This window comes from Xiphophorus hellerii, chromosome 20 (assembly GCF_003331165.1).
Source record: "Xiphophorus hellerii strain 12219 chromosome 20, Xiphophorus_hellerii-4.1, whole genome shotgun sequence".
NCBI classification, from domain to species: Eukaryota; Metazoa; Chordata; class Actinopteri; order Cyprinodontiformes; family Poeciliidae; genus Xiphophorus; species Xiphophorus hellerii.
In genome coordinates this window covers 34420351-34438172 of record NC_045691.1, presented here as the reverse complement: position 1 = coordinate 34438172, position 17822 = coordinate 34420351, and the positions used below count along the sequence as shown (strand labels likewise).

Below are 17822 nucleotides of genomic sequence, written 5' to 3'. Positions count from 1 at the left end.
GCTGCTTCTCCTCGTTTGGTTCTGGTTCTGGGGATGCAGAGCAGACCAGAACCGGAAGACCTCAGAGGTCTGGAAGGTTGATACAATAAAAGCAGATCTTTAATGTATTGTGGTGCTAAGCCGTTCAGTGATTTATAAACTAACAACAGTATTTTAAAGTCTATTCTTTGAGCTACAGGGAGCCAGTGGAGGGACTTTAAAACTGGTGTTATGTGCTCTACCTTCCTGGTTTTAGTGAGAACGCGAGCAGCAGCCTTCTGGATCAGCTGCAGCTGTTTGATTGATTTGTTGGACAGACCTGTGAAGACGCTGTTGCAATAATCAATACAACTGAAGATGAACGCATGGATGAGTTTCTCTAGATCTTGCTGAGACATTAGTCCTTTAATCCTGAAAATGTTCTTCAGGTGATAGAAGGCCGACTTTGTAACTGTCTTTATGTGGCTCTGGAGGTTCAGGTCAGAGTCCATCACTACTCCCAGGTTTCGGGCCTGATCGCTGGTTTTCAGTTGTAATAACTGAAGCTGTGCATTGACTCTAGATCGTTCCTCTTTAGGTCCAAAAATAATAACTTCAGTTTTGTTTCTGTTCAGCTGGAGAAAGTTTTGGCACATCCACACATTTATCTGTTCTAAGCATCTGTTCAGTGATTGGATGGGCTCTGAGTCACCTGGTGACATCGTAATGTAGAGCTGTGTGTCATCTGCATAGTTATGGTAGCTAATATTATTTCCTGTTATAACCTTGTATCTATTTTTATTTGTAAACATTTTTTTTGTATAAAATCCCAACAAAAATAGTTTCATCATAACAAGACAAAGTGACAAAAAGGTGACGGAGTATAAAAATATTTTAAAAATTATTATTTTTTTAATCTGCAAGTGAAAGTTGTACTGGTGTGCATGCGTGCGTGCGTGGGCGTGTGTGTGTGTGCGTAGGTGTGTTTGTGTCTACAAAAACACACATATGCAACATTGTGCAGTTATTTGACTCCAAAGACAAAAAATCAAACCCAGAACTGAAGCAAAACTAAAAAGAATTTATCACTTTTTTCTTTTCCTTCTGTCATATTCTTCTCATCTTGCTGGAAAAAGCTCATCTGCAGATGGATTTTTGCTTACTTTTGTCACTTCGGTCAATCTCACGACGCAGCTCTGGCATGTTAACTGTCTGCACCTGCTAGCTGACTGACACTATCAAAAGCCAGACCGCACTCTATGAATGTGTCAATACATTTCTGACCAGGAGAAGACGTGCCTGTTTGTCACTGATAGAAAAATAGATTGAAACTTGACACACATTTTGTTTTTCTCCCTCCTTGGAGGTATTTTAAGTAATCTGAGATCACAGTATTATCAGCTCACTTCCACCCACCTCATCAACAGAAGATTGCCCTGCTGTGTAACTTTTTTTATTGTTGTTATTTAACCTTTATTTTACCAGGATAAAAACCCACTGAGATTAAAAACGTCTTTTTCAAGGGAGTTCTGGCCAAGATACTGTATTCAGCATGTAGGAATGCATTTAAAAGTGTGTAACCTGTTTAAGTCAAACAACAACAGTTGAGCAGGGCGATCTGCCAGAGCAGCGTCCTGATAGTGGCTGATGCGAGCAGTGGGAGCGCGGCATCAGATACAGACAGCAGACGGCAGCCAGGTGAGAGGGTGTTTAGAATCCTCAAACACATCCTGTGATCTCAATCAAAAGGGAAAAAAAGGGCTAAAAGAAGTAACAGCGTCGCTTTGTGTCACACGATCGTACGAGGATGATAATTTTTCATTTTCACGCCGCCCCGCGTCTATTCCGCCTGACACTGTTTGTAGCCAAGGCAGATAAGCTCGAAGAGTAGATTATGGTGCTTACGGCGCATGAAAAACACAGCAACTAAACTGCCAGTGACAGAAGCGTTTAACTCTCTAGCTGGAAACCTCTCTCCCTCGATCCCCCCCAACCATGTGGCACTTTTTCTACAGCGAGTTGTTTATTATGTTCCGAGCTACTCGCAAGTGATTAAAGGAGCTCTTAAGAATCAAAGTGTTATAAATGCATGGAAACACAGCCGGCTGTAAATGCCACAGAATTAGAGGCTTACCACGCCTAATTCTAATACATGGCAATTTTCAGCTTGATGCTGATATAAAGAAATTACTTTTTTTTAAAGTAACCAATAAATGCAGTGAGGGAAAATATTACAGAGGGCCTATTTTTCATACCAGTATAAAGCTGAACGTGCCCTTTCTGAGCGTCCAGCTGTTTGTTTATTCATAACACTTCCATAAAAAGTGGATCAGACAAATGGAACTTCAATATTAAGAAGGAGAGCAGCAGAAAAAAAGGAAATACCGCAAATATAAAAAAAACTTCTGGTGTACTGGTATCAAGCGATACAGAGGTTTAAAAAATATATGTATAGTTCAGTATTTCAGATATCAGTTTTAAAAAGACGGTTCAATTATGGAAAAAAATTAGTTTGACTGGATTTGACGTTCTTTCTTGATATGTTCTTAAGAGCTTGAGTCAGCAACAGTTTGCATCAGTTTTTAAATACATGGTTTTTGCATGCTTATTACACTGCAAAACACAGAACCTTACCAAGTATTTTTGGTCTAGTTTTTAGAGCAAATGTCTTAGTACACTTAAAATAGGACAAAGCTTACTGACAAGTAACTTCCAGCAAGATATAGGAGCTTGTTTTAAATCAATAATTCATTGATATTGATTAAAACGTATTAGTTATAAGTGAAATAACCTGCCTGTGGCACAACATTTTAACTTAGCATACGGAAAAAATGTTGTTCCACTGTCAGACTACTTCCCTTACAATTAGTATTTTGTCATCAATATTAAGGAATTATTGACTTATACCAAGCTCCGCCAATTTACTGAAAAGTTACTTATCAGTTAGTTGTGTGTTATTTCAAGTGTGCCAAGAGATTTGCACCAAATTTTAGTAAGAGTTTGTATTTTTGCAGCGAAGAAGTCATTGTATGTATATTTATAAATACTCCCTCCTGTGTTTTTCCACTTATTAAACCTCCTCTCTCTGGTGGGCTAGTTCAAGTCTTATTTTTTTGTACATTTTTATCAAACAGAGAGTAAAGTGGTAAGTTGAGCCACCCCTTACTGCTAGGAAACAGAAAAAACACTGATCATGTGACCAAATAGCTGGAAGAAAGGCAAAGTTAATTAAATTTGTGAAAGTAAGAACCTCAGGGGTAAAGTTGTTAGACTTATTTTGTAACAAATATTCACTCTTAAAAGTGAATTTAGTTTATAATAAGTTCCATAAGAAATGTGTTTAAACCAAAATATATATTTTTATGGAAGGAGTAAGTTGAACCCAGCTCAACCTACCCCTTACACAGACCGTTTTAATAAATTTGATGACTGTGAAGACCATTTATTTCAAGTGAGACATTATATAGATTAATTAGAGAATGGCTGATATTTTATCACCTTTATTTCTCTTAATCAATATGATTTTCTTCTAACAGCTAAAAAAACTCAACATTTAAAATTAAAATGTTACACCAGACCAATAAAGTATATTTTTAAAAACAGAAATGTGGGCTTAATGAAAAGTATGTTTCATACTTGCTTAAAGGTGTTTTTTTTTTTCAAATGGAACTTTTAATCTGACAAAAGAGACTCATTGGGGAGTATATTCTGATTTATTGAATATGACTGTGTACTGTCAAATATTTGACAGTACACAGTACACAATATTTGACAATAAATTAGAAGTCATGTTCTGGAAACTAGAGAGTGCCACCAATCCATCCATCCATCCATTTTCTTTACACCCTTGTCCCTAGTGGGATCAGGAGGGGTCTATCTCCAGCTAACGTTCAGGGCGACAGGCGGGGTCACCCTGGACAGGTCGCCAGTCTGTCGCAGGGCAACACAGAGACAGACAGGACAGTGCCACCAATCATTATTGTTAAAATAACATTAGGAGCTAATTTCAGGCTGCCAGTATTAGTGTGTAAAAGGCAGAGTTACTGTATACGTCAGAACAAAAAGGTTCCACATATATATGGCTAATAAATTGTTCATAGAAATGTTATTAATTAATTTCTAGGCACTTTATAAATCATTAGTGACTGCTTATTATGCACAAATTACGGGTGAAAAGGAGACAAAATCTCCCCATTTCTTGCCATATAATGAGCCATGTCTGTTCGCTTAAATATTATATCTAGAGTTGTTATGCTAAACATTAGCATAGCAAATCTTGTGAAAACAATAATCATTTGTAAATATTATTTTAATAGCAGTTGTTTTTTATTTAAATTCTAAAATAAAACTATACTGTGTTAAGCATCTTAGATTATATTTTCTTTTGTAAATACTGTGAGTATTTATACTCTGAGCGGATTTTTTACTCAAGGTTATCATACTATCACAGCCCAAGCTTACATTGTACAATGGGCTGTTTTGTTTATATAAATTCAGAACATCTAAATAAAGTTAATTGCCCTCAAAATAAAAAAAATATGACATCTGATGGATGAACCAGCCTCTATCACCCATAAACGCTCCACATATCTGGATCAAAACTTTTATCAGGCTGTTTCTGCAAGCCCTTTGTTCTCCCATATGGAGCAAAATCCCTGTCTGTGTTTCTCCCTTCTGACTCTGTTGTACTTAAAGATGCTTTTCACAACAAGACTAATGAATCATGTAAGCTGCCATGGGGATTTCTGCACAATCTCAAAAATCACATTGGGGCAATAATTAAACTGATTTGACCACATTAACATTAATTAGGCGATCGTTTGGAAGATTTCGGCACTGATCCTTCATCTGGAGCAAGCGGTTGAGAGACCCCAGTGAAGCCAACCTGGGTATGTGGAGAATGTGCTGCAGACAAACTGCACTGACCAAACTGAGATATCACACTTTCTGAAACTGTTGCACAGGACCAGAGCTGAGGGAAAACTAAGTCAATTTCAGAGAGATCCTGATCATGTCTTTATTTCTACACTTAAAATACTGAGAAAGGAAAGGAAACAGAAGGAATTATTCCAAAACACAGTGTAAATAGTGACACTGAACTGAAGGAAAAAAATATGACTCAACAAGGACGATCCTCTGCGTCTCTGAGTATTAACGCTGTCACACAGCTCACTTCCCTCAAACTTTCACGGCAGCACAGCTGATCATCAAAAGTTCCCATACAAAGCGGTGATGGGCGTGAAGACCTGATCAGAGCGGCAAAAAGAAACTAGCTGCGGCTACAAAGCAATCCCTTCTTGTTTAGCAAATAGGTAATTAACATACTTCAAACTTCCCCAAACTGAGCAGCTCTCCACATTTCCTTGCGACTCCTTCCTCTGCTCAACTTTGAGCTATGATTACGCTGCCAATCAGTACCTAACCTCTGTCCCTTCACTGCTCACCATGCCGAGTTCAGAACGGCGGCTTGTCCGTGCCCCCAATGGTGCACCTGTTCAATTCCCCAACTCACCCACCCGCAAATACACACAAAAAATACAGTTAAAAAACATGAGAAAAAACCCCACACACATACAGCGTTTCAGTTAATTATTAAGCCAATTCAATAGAGCATTCACACACACCTGTGCGAAAGCTGCAGTCTGGTGAATGATTGTGTGTTTACCTTTTGCAAAGACTTGCTTATTGAAAGCAGTCTCCAGTTCCAGCGGTAGTAAAGTGCCTCCTCACCCTGCGGAAAAAAAGACAACAGAGAATTATCCAGAGTTGGGCGAAATAAATTATAGCAATAATATTTGTTGTCAGAGGACTTAAGAGGCAGAAACGGCGAGCGCACGAAAAGCAAAACAGTCCCCAACGAGGCCAGCGGTTGATATTGATAAGACTGTGTGACGTGCACAAACCTGTCTGATATGTTCTGAGAAATCATCAGCGCAACTCTACCCTCTGGATTCCTGGGCTGTTTGCCTTTTCCCCCACTCTGTACCGGCCGCTAAGAATGGGAGCAATATCACCTGAGGTCTGTCCCAGTGCTACAGCATCCCTCGCATTCCCATCTGTCAGTTAACTAAAACTACACACCCACTGAAGATAACACGTGAACAATGAGCCCAGTCTGTGACTGAATGGTTTATTTGCAAGACAAAAACCATTCACATTAGTAGATGCTCCTTTGTCACCCCACTCCTCCCCTCATCCCCCCCCAACTAGTTTCTGCTCAACATCCTGTATCTTTACCTGCTCTACCCTGATTCAACTTCCTTGGGTTGGCCCTGATCTGCATGCACCAAGCTTCCCAAAAAGGAGCACTCAACCCAGGAGATGAAATACAAAAGAAAGAGAGAAGGAAACAAAATCTTATTCTTATGGTAAACCTAAAAGTGACTCTGGGGCTCTATAACAGGTGAATTTGAATAAAGGCATTAAAGCATATCCAAATATGTAAGAGAGAAAAAACCTCTCTCTCACTGTTCTTTTGGCCGTTTACATTTGACAGTCAAAATTGTGGCCAAGCGTTTTGCCCCAGTGTTTATCTAAGATAAGAGTAAAGCGAGGTTAATAATAAAAAAAATACCACAGTACACACTGTCCAGTTCTAGTTTAAAGCTAACAGGTTGACTGTTCTGTGAAATCCATCAGACTCCCTTCAGGTGCAGTGTGTTACCTACAGAACACTTTAGAAAATTTGAACAAATAAATCTAAAGAAAAATAATCAGCGGTTGGTGGAATTTTCAACCTGATCAGCCATGATTAGCTGACGAGAAACTCGAAGAACAAATCTTTTGCAATCAGGTATGAAAACATATGCTACCAGGAATAGATGAAATGGGTGTAGAAAGTATTTAGACCCCTTTAAATTTTTCATTCTTGGTTTTATTGCAGCCGTTTGCTAAAATCAATAAAATCATATTTTTTATGAATGTACAATCAGCATCCCATCTTGACAGAAAAAAAATTAAATTGAGTCATTATTGCAAATTTATTAAAAAAGAAAAACTGAAATATCACATGGTCATAAGTATTCAGTCCCTTTGCTGTGACATTCATTTCGATATTCATATTTCCTCTGATCCTCATTGAGATAGTTCTACTGCTTCATTAGAGTTCAGCTGTGTTTAATTAACCTGATTAGACTTGATTAGGAAAGGCACACACCTGTGTATATAAGGCCTCACAGCTCACAGTTCATGTCAGAGCAAATGAGAATCATGAGGTGGAAGGAACTGCCCAAGGAACTCAGAGAATGAATCGTGATAAGGCACAGATCAGGCCAAGGTTAGGTTGCAGCACTCAAGGTTCCTAAAGAGCACAGTGGCCTCCATAATCCTTAAATGGAAGAACTCTTCCTAGACCTGGCCATCCAGATAAACTGAGCAATCCTGACAAAAGAGCCTTTGTGAAAGAGGTAAAGAACAACCCAAAGATTACTGTGGCTGAGCTCCAGAGATGCAGTAGGGAGATAGGAGAAAGTTCCACAAAGTCAACTATCACTGCATCCCTCCACCAGCTTTATGGCAGAGTGGTCCGACGGAAGCCTCTCCTCAGTGCAAGATGTATGAAAGCTCGTATTGAGTTAGCCAAAAAACACAAGAAAGACTCCCACACTGAGAAATAAGATTCTCTGGTCTGATGAGACAAATATTGAACATTTTGGTGTTAATTCTAAGCGGTATGTGGAGAAAAACAGGCACTGTTCATCACCTGTCCAATACAATACCAACAGTGAAACATGGTGATGGCAGCATTATGCTAGGAGGGTATTTTTCAGCTGCAATTGAAGGAAAGATGAATGTGGCCAAGTACAGAGATATCCTGGAAGAAAACCTCCCCCAGAGAGCTCAGGCCCTCAGACTGGGCCGAAATTTCACCTTCCAGCAAGACAATGACCCGAAGCACACAACTAAAATAACAAAGGAGTGGCTTCGGAACAACTCTGTGACTGGTCCAGCCAGAGCCCAGAGCTAAACCCAGCTGAGCATCTCTGGAGAGACCTGAAACTGGCTCCACCAACGTTCACCATCCAACCTGACAGAACTGGAGACGATCTGAAGGGAGGATAGCAGAGGATCTCCAAAACCAGGTGTGAAAAACTTGTTGTGTCAAAAGGAGTCTTCTCCTTTTGACACATTTTGAGCTTTATCAGCTCAAAAGGTGCTTCTACTCAATACTGAGCGATTTCACACAGTCATACATATGACCATGTGATATTTCAGTTTCTCATTTTTAATCTGCAAAAATTTCCACAATTCTGTTTATTCTGTGAAGATGGGATGCTGAGTGTACAGTCATGAGAAATATTATGAATTTATTTATTTAGCAAATGGCTGCAATGAAACAGAATGAAAAATTTAAATGGGTCTACTTTCCATATTCACTGTATGTGTCTGGTAGCATATACATGCTACCAGACACAAGCAGATTTTATCTACTGTTCGATAAATCTATTTAACAATAGATTTTATTGTCATTAATAAAGTCTTTTTTTTATTTCAGCATCAGTGGGATACTTAAATGAAGTCAGTACAGAGACCACATGAAGTTATTTAAAAGAAACTGTTTCCTCAAACAAATTACTGTTTCTGTAATTTATTTGGGCTGTGAAGCAGCGATAGAGAGCAAAACTTTCAGGAGATTAAAAAAAACTCAATATATTACACCAAAGCTGTCTGTTTAATCTGTCTGAGCTTTCAAAGATTTTCAAGAATACTAAATTTGGAAGAATTGAATAATCTTAAAGTTAAGGTGATTAAATAATTACTTTCTCAAGGAAGTACAAGATTCTAGGATCTTTTATTCTCATACCAGCTTTTCTTGTTTGTGGTATGAAATTCGGACTTGGGTTCCAGATTAAGAAATATAATAAATAAATACACTCTACAATGCAATACCAATTCTTACTTAAATTATGTTTGTTATGCTTTACTTAAGTCTCACTAAACTGTATGGGGGAATTTTTCTGCCATAATTCAAGAGCACACATTTTCGGTTTGAAAGCAGGATTCATGTCTGTCTTCTCAAAACTTGTAAGCTTGTATTCAAAACTTCTGTTCTCTTTCAAATATTCACTGTTCTTTCTCAAACCTTTGTCCTTGTGCTCAAAACTTGTCTCTGCTCAGATCAAATCTCTGCTTGCAAACCTCTCTGTTCGCTTGTGAAAGAGGTGTCATCGAAGCTTCATTGCTGTTAGCACACAGCGGGATGTAAACAATGGTAACAAAAACCACAGTAAACTCTCGTGGTTAGAAATACGTCAACATTTCACTGTCATACGTTATATGGCCTCAGAGCAGCAGCATTTTATCAGTCTACAGTTAGTAATGAATATAACTTTTTCCTGCAGTGAAAAAAAACACATGCTGACTGTGGTCCCATTAACTGCATATAAATGATAAAATTAAATGATTGCACCTATGGGCTATCCATCTGCGGTAGCCTGTATATATAATCTCACATCTTCCTGGTCTGCATCTGTTGTACATAATCAAATATCTCAGGATTTTGAAGTTGATCTGGAGGATGAATCTATGCTACACTGGGATTACAAGCATAATTTCAGCCAAAGATTAACGGTAAATGTAAATAACATTCTTCCAAATGAATCTATTAGAAGTCAGCAAGATGGTGAACAAGGGGATTTCCGCGTCTCATGTCGCTCAAGTAGAGGAAATCCAGCAAGCCGCCATGGTAGTTCAGCAGGACCAAGCGCAAGTTCAGCTCAGAAAGAACACTCAGATGAGAATTATTTTTTAGCTTATGGTAAAACTGAGGTAAATGCTTCAGAATCAACTGGACAGGAAAACCAAGAGCAAAACTGCTCCACGGTTTTTGAGGAGATCACCTCGGCAGCTTTAGCAGTAATTTGATTAACAAGACAGTCCCATCCACCTTTGATGTTGTACTCCACTGAATGCAAAACCTCCAGGCCCAAAGTACAATAGAACCAGATTTAAGGGGGCCGGGCTCTGATTAGTTGTTTCTAGACAGTACTGGAAGAAGACAGAGGAGATATAATTTTTCTCATATTATTTGTCTCAAAGCATACTGTCTTGACATAATGACAGTTTCAACAAATATGTAAAAAAAATTATTAAAGTTACATACTGCAGCTTTAATTTTGATTTAAAAAAAAACAGCTCACATTCATGACTAGCACTATTAATTAGGGTCATGTTGAAAACATGAGTCAACACATAGCTCACTGAGAACTCTACTAAGGCTGGAACAATCTGCAGAAATGGACCATTCCCACATAACTACCCTATTATTGTGATTCATTACATTTCAATTAACTTATCATCAATGGAACCGTAAATCAATGGCGAGTGGTGACAAATGACAGATATTTTCAGCTTCAAACTACCAAACATCATTAATTCCCATCACCTGAAAGAGCCCCAGGAGCTAAATGAGTTTACCCAATGCATAACATCCATTTAGATAAATGTTCCATCATTTTAATGACGGAACAGTAGAATTGGTGAGAAAAAAGGCAAAAGCAGAATCCAGGTAGCAGCTCTATGCTTTTTCTTCTGGTAATATAAACGCCCATCTTGTAATATCTAAACAGATAATTGTCTCCATTTCCAACAGCACCAGGCGGTAATATTGCCATTCAGAGCTGTGGGAGTGCAGAGATCGCAGGCTGAGAATAAACAACCGCACGCTGCTTTACCCGGCTGGGAAAACCAAGCCCATCACACACTCCTACATCGAGATTTTAAGGAATAGAACAACTCCTGGTTGAGATAATTATCCTCCTAGGTGGGTTAAGTGCATACTCAGTGCGATGCCTGAGCTAGGAATATGATTCAAAATGTGACAATTTCAGATGACAAAGGAAGCTGAGAAGCATTTTTTTTGCAAACTTTTCTTGTAAGGACCGGATCTAATGTTGTGTTTCTGCTGCATTAAACAAGGTGGAAAATAGAAAAGTAAGTGATGTTTGACAAAAGAAACATATTCAAGCAACAAATACCCAGCCATTAGAGAGTTTCACAAGATCGGCTGAAGCAAACACATAGAGACGTCTTTAGATTTTTCACTCTTCGTTTCATTGCAGTCGTTTGCTAAAATCCAAAAAATCATATTTTCCTGATTATACACTCAGCATCCCATCTTGACAGAAAAAACAGAAATTTAGAAATTTTTGCTAAGTTATTAAAAAAGAAAAACTGAAATATCGCATGGTCATAAATATTCAGTCTCTTTGCTGTGACATTCATTTCTATATTCATATTTGCCGTCTGTTACAAAAAAGTTACAAAAGAATTTCTGCAGCACTCAAGGTTCCTAAGAGCACAGTGGCCTCCATAATCCTTACATGGATTATTATGGGTGCTTCTACTCAATACTGAGCAAAGGGTCTGAATACTTATGATCAAGTGATATTTCAGTTTTTCTTTTCTAATGAATTTGCAAAAGATTTTACATTTTTGTTTATTCCGTCAAGATGGGATGCTGAGTGTACATTACAATACAATACAAAAAACCCCAATACTGCTTAACTGGAAAAATAGGAAAATATCAGCACCTCACAATGCAACAGATACCAATGGAACAACAATCAGCAATAGATACAAATCCATTTGAATATGTCAATAAAATATACTCCATGGTTCTAAATGCCATTTCATTGAAGGTGAATTAGTGTCACTGCGGAAGCAAAGACCAGGAGAGATAAGAGAGATTTTTTAAGTTATTCTTTATTTATTTACTCCGTGTTTGGCATATACTTTTATTTATGCTTACTTTCTTTTTCTCTTTCTTTTCCACTTCTACTCAAAAATATCTTAAATCAAGCAATATTAGAGGACAGAAAAATAATTCAAATAAGAAAATAACTGCCAAGATTAGAAGAAAAAAGTATACCCTAATCCACATTGAACGATTTCGTTGTTTTTGTTGCGACACCAATTGATTATGTTCCATGTTTTGTTTTTGTTTTGAATGTATTTATTTATTTTTCCCTGTGTGTGTTTATTTTTAATTGCTGTTATTTGTTCTTTTGTCCTGTCAATTATTTTGTAGATCAAGACCGCTTTTTTCCTTTTTGTCAGTCTGTTTGTTGTATATACACTAACTGGTGAATAATAATAATAACAATAATAATAATAATAATAACAATAAATTTGCAAAAAATTCTACATTTGTTTTTTTCTGTCAAGATGCTGAGTGTACGTTCAAGAGAAATGACCTATTTGATTTCAGCAAATGAAACAAAGAGTGAAAAATTTTAAAAGTTCTGAATATTTTCCGTACCCACAGTATCTCTGTTCTTTATGCAGAGCAATGTACAGTACGCTGCTACAGTGACATTTTCTGCAAGTGTCAACATAGCAACAGCGGGGTGAGGGAAAACACATCCAAATGGCCTATTTTCATTTAAAATGTATAATCAGAAGTGTTTTTTTTTATTATTATTACTTTTTTTTGCGGTAATGAAATACAGTGGTTACATTCAATCATGAATAGAGACTCATTGTATTCCATCCACAAACCAGTGAAGTGGACTTGCCTATTTGCAGAAGGGGTCACAGCTTCACAATATGCTCTCTAGAGAACCCAGGTATGTTATCATGCCTTTGGCTTTGTTCAAAGATTGTATCCTCAAAATATGAATTAATACCTCTTCTCCACCTCCCCCACCGCCCATCCCCTGAAACCAGCTCTTCAGCTCCTCTAATGGACGGGCCAGCCTCTCTCTTCACACCAAGCGGACAAAAAAAAAAAAAAATCATGAGGGCCTCCTGAATATTTACTGCTAAGTTAAGTAAAGTTATTCCATTAATTACTCCAAGCAGGCCTAATACTGTATCTGTGGGTACTTGTGTGGTGGCTCGTTAACAAACCCTTCACATGTCATTATCATATTAATTAACTGTCATGAATAGAGTTCCTTTCCAGCCCATCACGGATGTTTTGAACCACTCAGTGTACTGGATAAATTTGAGGCATCTATTTATTTACCATGCCCGCACTCATGGTGTGTTTTGAGTACAACAAAAAAACAAAGTTGTGATCCTGGCTCAACACACTTCAGGACTTATGGATCTCTATTAACAGCCTTGTGCAAATAAATGTTAAAAAAGAGGACGTAGGGAGGCTGTGTAAAGTTGGCGATATCAATACGTGGGGTTATTGCTATTTGTTTTTAGGGAGTGTGCAAGGTATTTTCCGAGTAAGCATCTGCGCTCCAAAAAACATGGGAAAACCTAAAGCATGACTCACTTCTCAGCAAAAGCAGCTTCTGCTTCACTGTGCAATAAGATGACAGTAAAGTAACATTTAGGGGTTTTTTTCTCCGCTAAAAAGAATTGACAAAAATGAAAAGCATGAAAAACTCTCAGAAAGATGAAAAGCTTGTATTTGTATGAAAAACTGAGCAAAGAGACATTTTTTCGTTTTTTTTTCTTCTGATGTGATTGGCAGCATCTTTGGAGTAATATTGTAAAACCAAAACAGACTGTAAACCACATTTCTTTCTGAAGTGCAGACAGGCTCAGAACTCACCATTTAAACCCATTCAGTGCGCCTTTATTCTTACAAGTTTTTTTTTTCTTTTCAAATGCGATATTTTTCTGAGGTCAGAGTGAAACAGCACAGACTGCCCCATTTTCTGCGGGCATTCCATTGTGTTTTGCTGAGCAAAGGCAGTTTTGTTGGCTTATTGCTAAACCAGCAAATATTATGTTTCTTTATCCCATTAAAACAAGATCAATAAGTAAAATTGGCTTATTCAAATCAACAGAAAAACACATTTTACTGCCAAGAGTCATTGAAAGGTCAGTTCAGAGGAAAGAGTCTCAATCAATTATCCTCTTAAGGTACTGTCCATATTGACTCACTGTAACCACTTACTATCTACATAAACACATCATTCCATTATTTATGCAATTAGTAATGTTAATATTATCCATTTGGATTCTAAACAGTTTTAAGCAGCAGTTTATCTCTAGCATTTATGATCTCTGATTATTTAGAAATTGTGCTTTCAAAAGCAAAAATAGAAAGCAGTGGTATTAAGGAAGATATAACAGTTTTAGATTTATAGTTTACAGAAAAAAATTAAACATTAAAGAATTAAGTTTAAATTGCATTTCTAACAACTGTCATCTCTGGCCTAGTGGCAACAGTGATATAGACACTCCAGCCCAGTAGGTGCCAGCAATGCATTTCAGGTTTATTTGGCAGCTGTGAAGAAAATCAACAGGTTGCATAGCCATAGCCTTGAAGCTTGTCTCCAAACTCCAGAACAGTCCTGGTATATGTTCAGAGACAAAATAAATCTATGCCTGATGTGACTCGTAAGTTTATGATTACTGTTTGTTTATACACTGCCTGGCCAAAAAAAAAAGTCGCCACCAAAAAATGGTCACACTCTCTAATATTTTGTTGGACCGCCTTTAGCTTTGATTACAGCCAGCATTCGCTGTGGCATTGTTTCAATAAGCTTCTGCAGTGTCACAAGATTTATTTCCATCCAGTGTTGCATTAATCTTTCACCAAGATCTTGTATTGATGATGGGAGAGTCTGACCACTGCGCAAAGCCTTCTCCAGCACATCCCAAAGATTCTCCATGGGGTTAAGGTCTGGACTCTGTGGTGGCCAATCCATGTGTGAAAAAGATGTCTCATGCTCCCTGAACCACTCTTTCACAATGTGAGCCCAATGAATCCTGGCATTGTCATCTTGGAATATGCCCGTTCCATTTGGGAAGACAAAATCCATTGATGGAATAACCTGGTCATTCAGTATATTCTGGTAGTCAGCTGACCTCATTCTTTGGGCACACAATGTTGCTGAACCTAGACCTGACCAACTGCAGCAACCCCAGATCATAGCACTGCCCCCACAGGCTTGTACAGTAGGCACTAGGCATGATGGGTGCATCACTTCACCTGCCTCTCTTCTTACCCTGATGCGCCCATCACTCTGGAACAGGGTAAATCTGGACTCATCAGACCACATGACCCTCTTCCATTCCTCCAGAGTCCAATCTTTATGCTCCCTAGCAAACTGAAGCCTTTTTTTCTGGTTAGCCTTACTGATGAGAGGTTTTCTTACGGCTACACAGCTGTTCAATCCCAACCCTTTGAGTTCCCTTCGCATTGTGCGTGTGGAAATGCTTTTGCGTTCACAATTAAACATACTCCTGAGTTCTGCTGTTGTTTTTCTTCGATTTGATTTGACCAAACATTTAAGTAATCGCCGATCACGATCATTCAGGATTTTTTTCCGACCACATTTCTTCCTGGAAGACGATGGTTCCCCACCATCCTTCCAGTTTTTAATGATGCATTGGACAGTTCTTAACCCAATTCTAGTAGTTTCTGCAATCTCCTTAGATGTTTTCTCTGCTTGATGCATGCCAATGATTTGACCCTTCTTAAACAGACTAACGTCTTTTCCACGACCACAGGATGTGTCTTTGCCATGGTTGTTTAAGAAATGAGGAGTTACTCATTGCATCAGCTGGGGTTAAATAACTTGTTGCCAGCTGAAAGATAATCGCCTATGCAGTACTTATCCAATAGGAGGCTTGTACCTATTGGCTTAGTTAAATCCAGGTGGCGACTTTTTTTTTGGCCAGGCAGTGTATATTGACATCATTTTTAATCAAAATCTCTTTGAATTGAAATACTTGTATCTGCTGTGTCAAAAATTGTCATTTGAAAAATATGGGACTCAGTGATCTTGGGTTATTCAGGTGCTAACCCAATTGATTTGGATTATTCTAAAAAATGTGATCGTTCTAGAATACAAAGTTTCTAGTTCATTTATTTTCAATTGCTTAGCATCAAACAAGACTAGTATTTTTATGAAAAACTAAGTTATAACTGGGGGTGTATGATTTATTGGCCAGTGTCTTTATCAGTGCCAATTTCCTTAATTTTCAGAGATTGATGATTGGTGATCGGCTGATACTTACATGAGAAGCTGATCTTATCCCCCAATCTTAACTGTCTCGGCAAAGGTCTAAAAATCAGCAACTGTCCTCTTCTGCTTCCTTGTGAGAGAGGTTTGACTGACAGACCGGCCCACCAGGTCATGTCTGCACGTTTGCAGTTAATAGTTACCAAGCTGTTGCCAACTCAATGACTTTCTTGCTGTATTTAGACACATTTCAGACAAAAAAAAATTGGTATTGGCCAAAATTGGAACTGGTAGGTCGGGCTATTTAAAAATTGGTAATTAGCAAACGGCCAGAAAACCGCAATCGGTGCACACCTTATAACTAGTAAAATATTTAGATCAGTGTATATGCAAGTGTCTCATCCCCCTTCATTTTCAACAGTGCAATTGAAAAAAATCTCAGTTTGAAGAGCCAAATAGCACAACCCCACCGCCCTCCTTTAAAAACTCTTATTGCCCATTTGAAGGCACCAAGCACAGCGGTCATACTATAAAAGAAAGGTTAAAACAAGATTTGGAAGACCATCAGATGGGACTAAAAATTACCGTTGAAAGACTAGATGACCACTATGACATTATGGCCATAAGTAAAGAAACACTTTATGTTTGCAAAACAGAGAGATGTTCAGCCAACGGGGAAATGCTGTTGTGTCTTAATGTCACCTTTAACATTGCAGCAAAGAAAAAAACAAAAAAACATGCAGAAAAACTTGAACATTCTTTAATGCACATGCAGGCACCCTTACAACTCCTATTCTACTTGTATGCATACTTACTAAACAACCTGCTGAACGACTAGCTGTGGCAGTCAGCACTTTGCTCTCTACACCCGGAACACGCATTCAGTTGTGTGCAAAAGATAAACTCACATTCACCCCTGCTCTTATGAACAGCTTCTTAGGAGGAAAGAAAGAATGGTGGGGATATGTGGAAGAGGTCATGAAATCTTTAGACTTACTAATAAGCACAAACTTTAGACTGTTTCAGAAACTCTGCAGGTGCCTACTATTTGAAATCCACTTTTGAAGAAGAGGGGAAAGCAGCAGTCATAAGTAGCTGAAGTTATGTGTGATAGTTGAGTGTGTTTCACATGTGCATGTGTATGAAAGAGAGCAAGAGAAAGTGAGTGGTGAGAGAAAGGGGAGATTTGAGCCCAGACTGTGTTGCTGAGAGGAACCAGAGGGACGTTGTCAAAACAAACAAACAAAAATAAACAATTTCTCAATGCTGAAAAATACGCCAAACGACAGAGGAAGAACATGAATAACAAAGGTTAAGGGAGATTTTTTACACTGCTGCAATTGTGCTTATTTCACATAAGAAGAGTGTTTAATAGAAAGCAATTTGCTAATGGCAAGTTTTTCATCCTTTAAAACAAAATAAACAGCAAATTGTAGTGGCCGCTTCCTCTCATTGTCCATCAGGTATGAACAACCAGTCTTCAGTGAAGGAGAGAGAGTTTGTGCTAACAGCAGCTAAAACACAAGCATAAAATTTTAAGGCGTTCAAAAAACAAATTGCTACATTTACAAAGCAGGAGAACTTGTCTGCATAGGCATAACTGGAAGTACGCTGAATTATCAATGAGTCATATGAAAAGTCTATGCTAGGTCAGCATTAGCCTAGCATAGCAGCAAACTGCTCTGGTTGAAAACATCGTCAGCAGGAGCAAGGCGGGGTTTTAAGACTGAAGCTGACGTTTTGTTAGGACACTATGGACACGTTGCATGTTATTGTTTACATCTGGAAATTTCACAACATTTACAACACTGGAGAGCAAAAAGACAATTTTTATATGCAATCCATAGCTGCGCTGCTGTGGTAGAACAATTCCGTCAATTGACAAAAAGAAACCTGGAGATGTAGGTGACGTAGGCTATGCGCCATAGCAAAGGGAAAATAATGCAGAAAAATTGTAGAACTGTCACTTTTTTTTCTCGTCGCTACACA

The 17822-nt window shown here is 38.2% G+C and overlaps 2 protein-coding genes across 6 annotated transcripts in view; one reads left to right on the top strand and one right to left on the bottom strand.

Annotated features, from left to right (window-relative positions):
* Positions 1-17822, bottom strand: part of foxp1b (forkhead box P1b) — a 309660-nt gene that overhangs the window by 204585 nt on the left and 87253 nt on the right. For all 5 annotated transcript variants that reach the window (XM_032548975.1, XM_032548971.1, XM_032548974.1 and 2 more), the window contains one exon: positions 5624-5689. The gene's annotated coding sequence lies outside the window, so the exon portion shown is untranslated. The remainder of the gene's footprint in view (positions 1-5623; positions 5690-17822) is intronic.
* The window catches only part of LOC116710442 (uncharacterized), a 70163-nt gene that overhangs the window by 32806 nt on the left and 19535 nt on the right, over positions 1-17822 (top strand). The gene's annotated exons all lie outside the window — the stretch shown is intronic.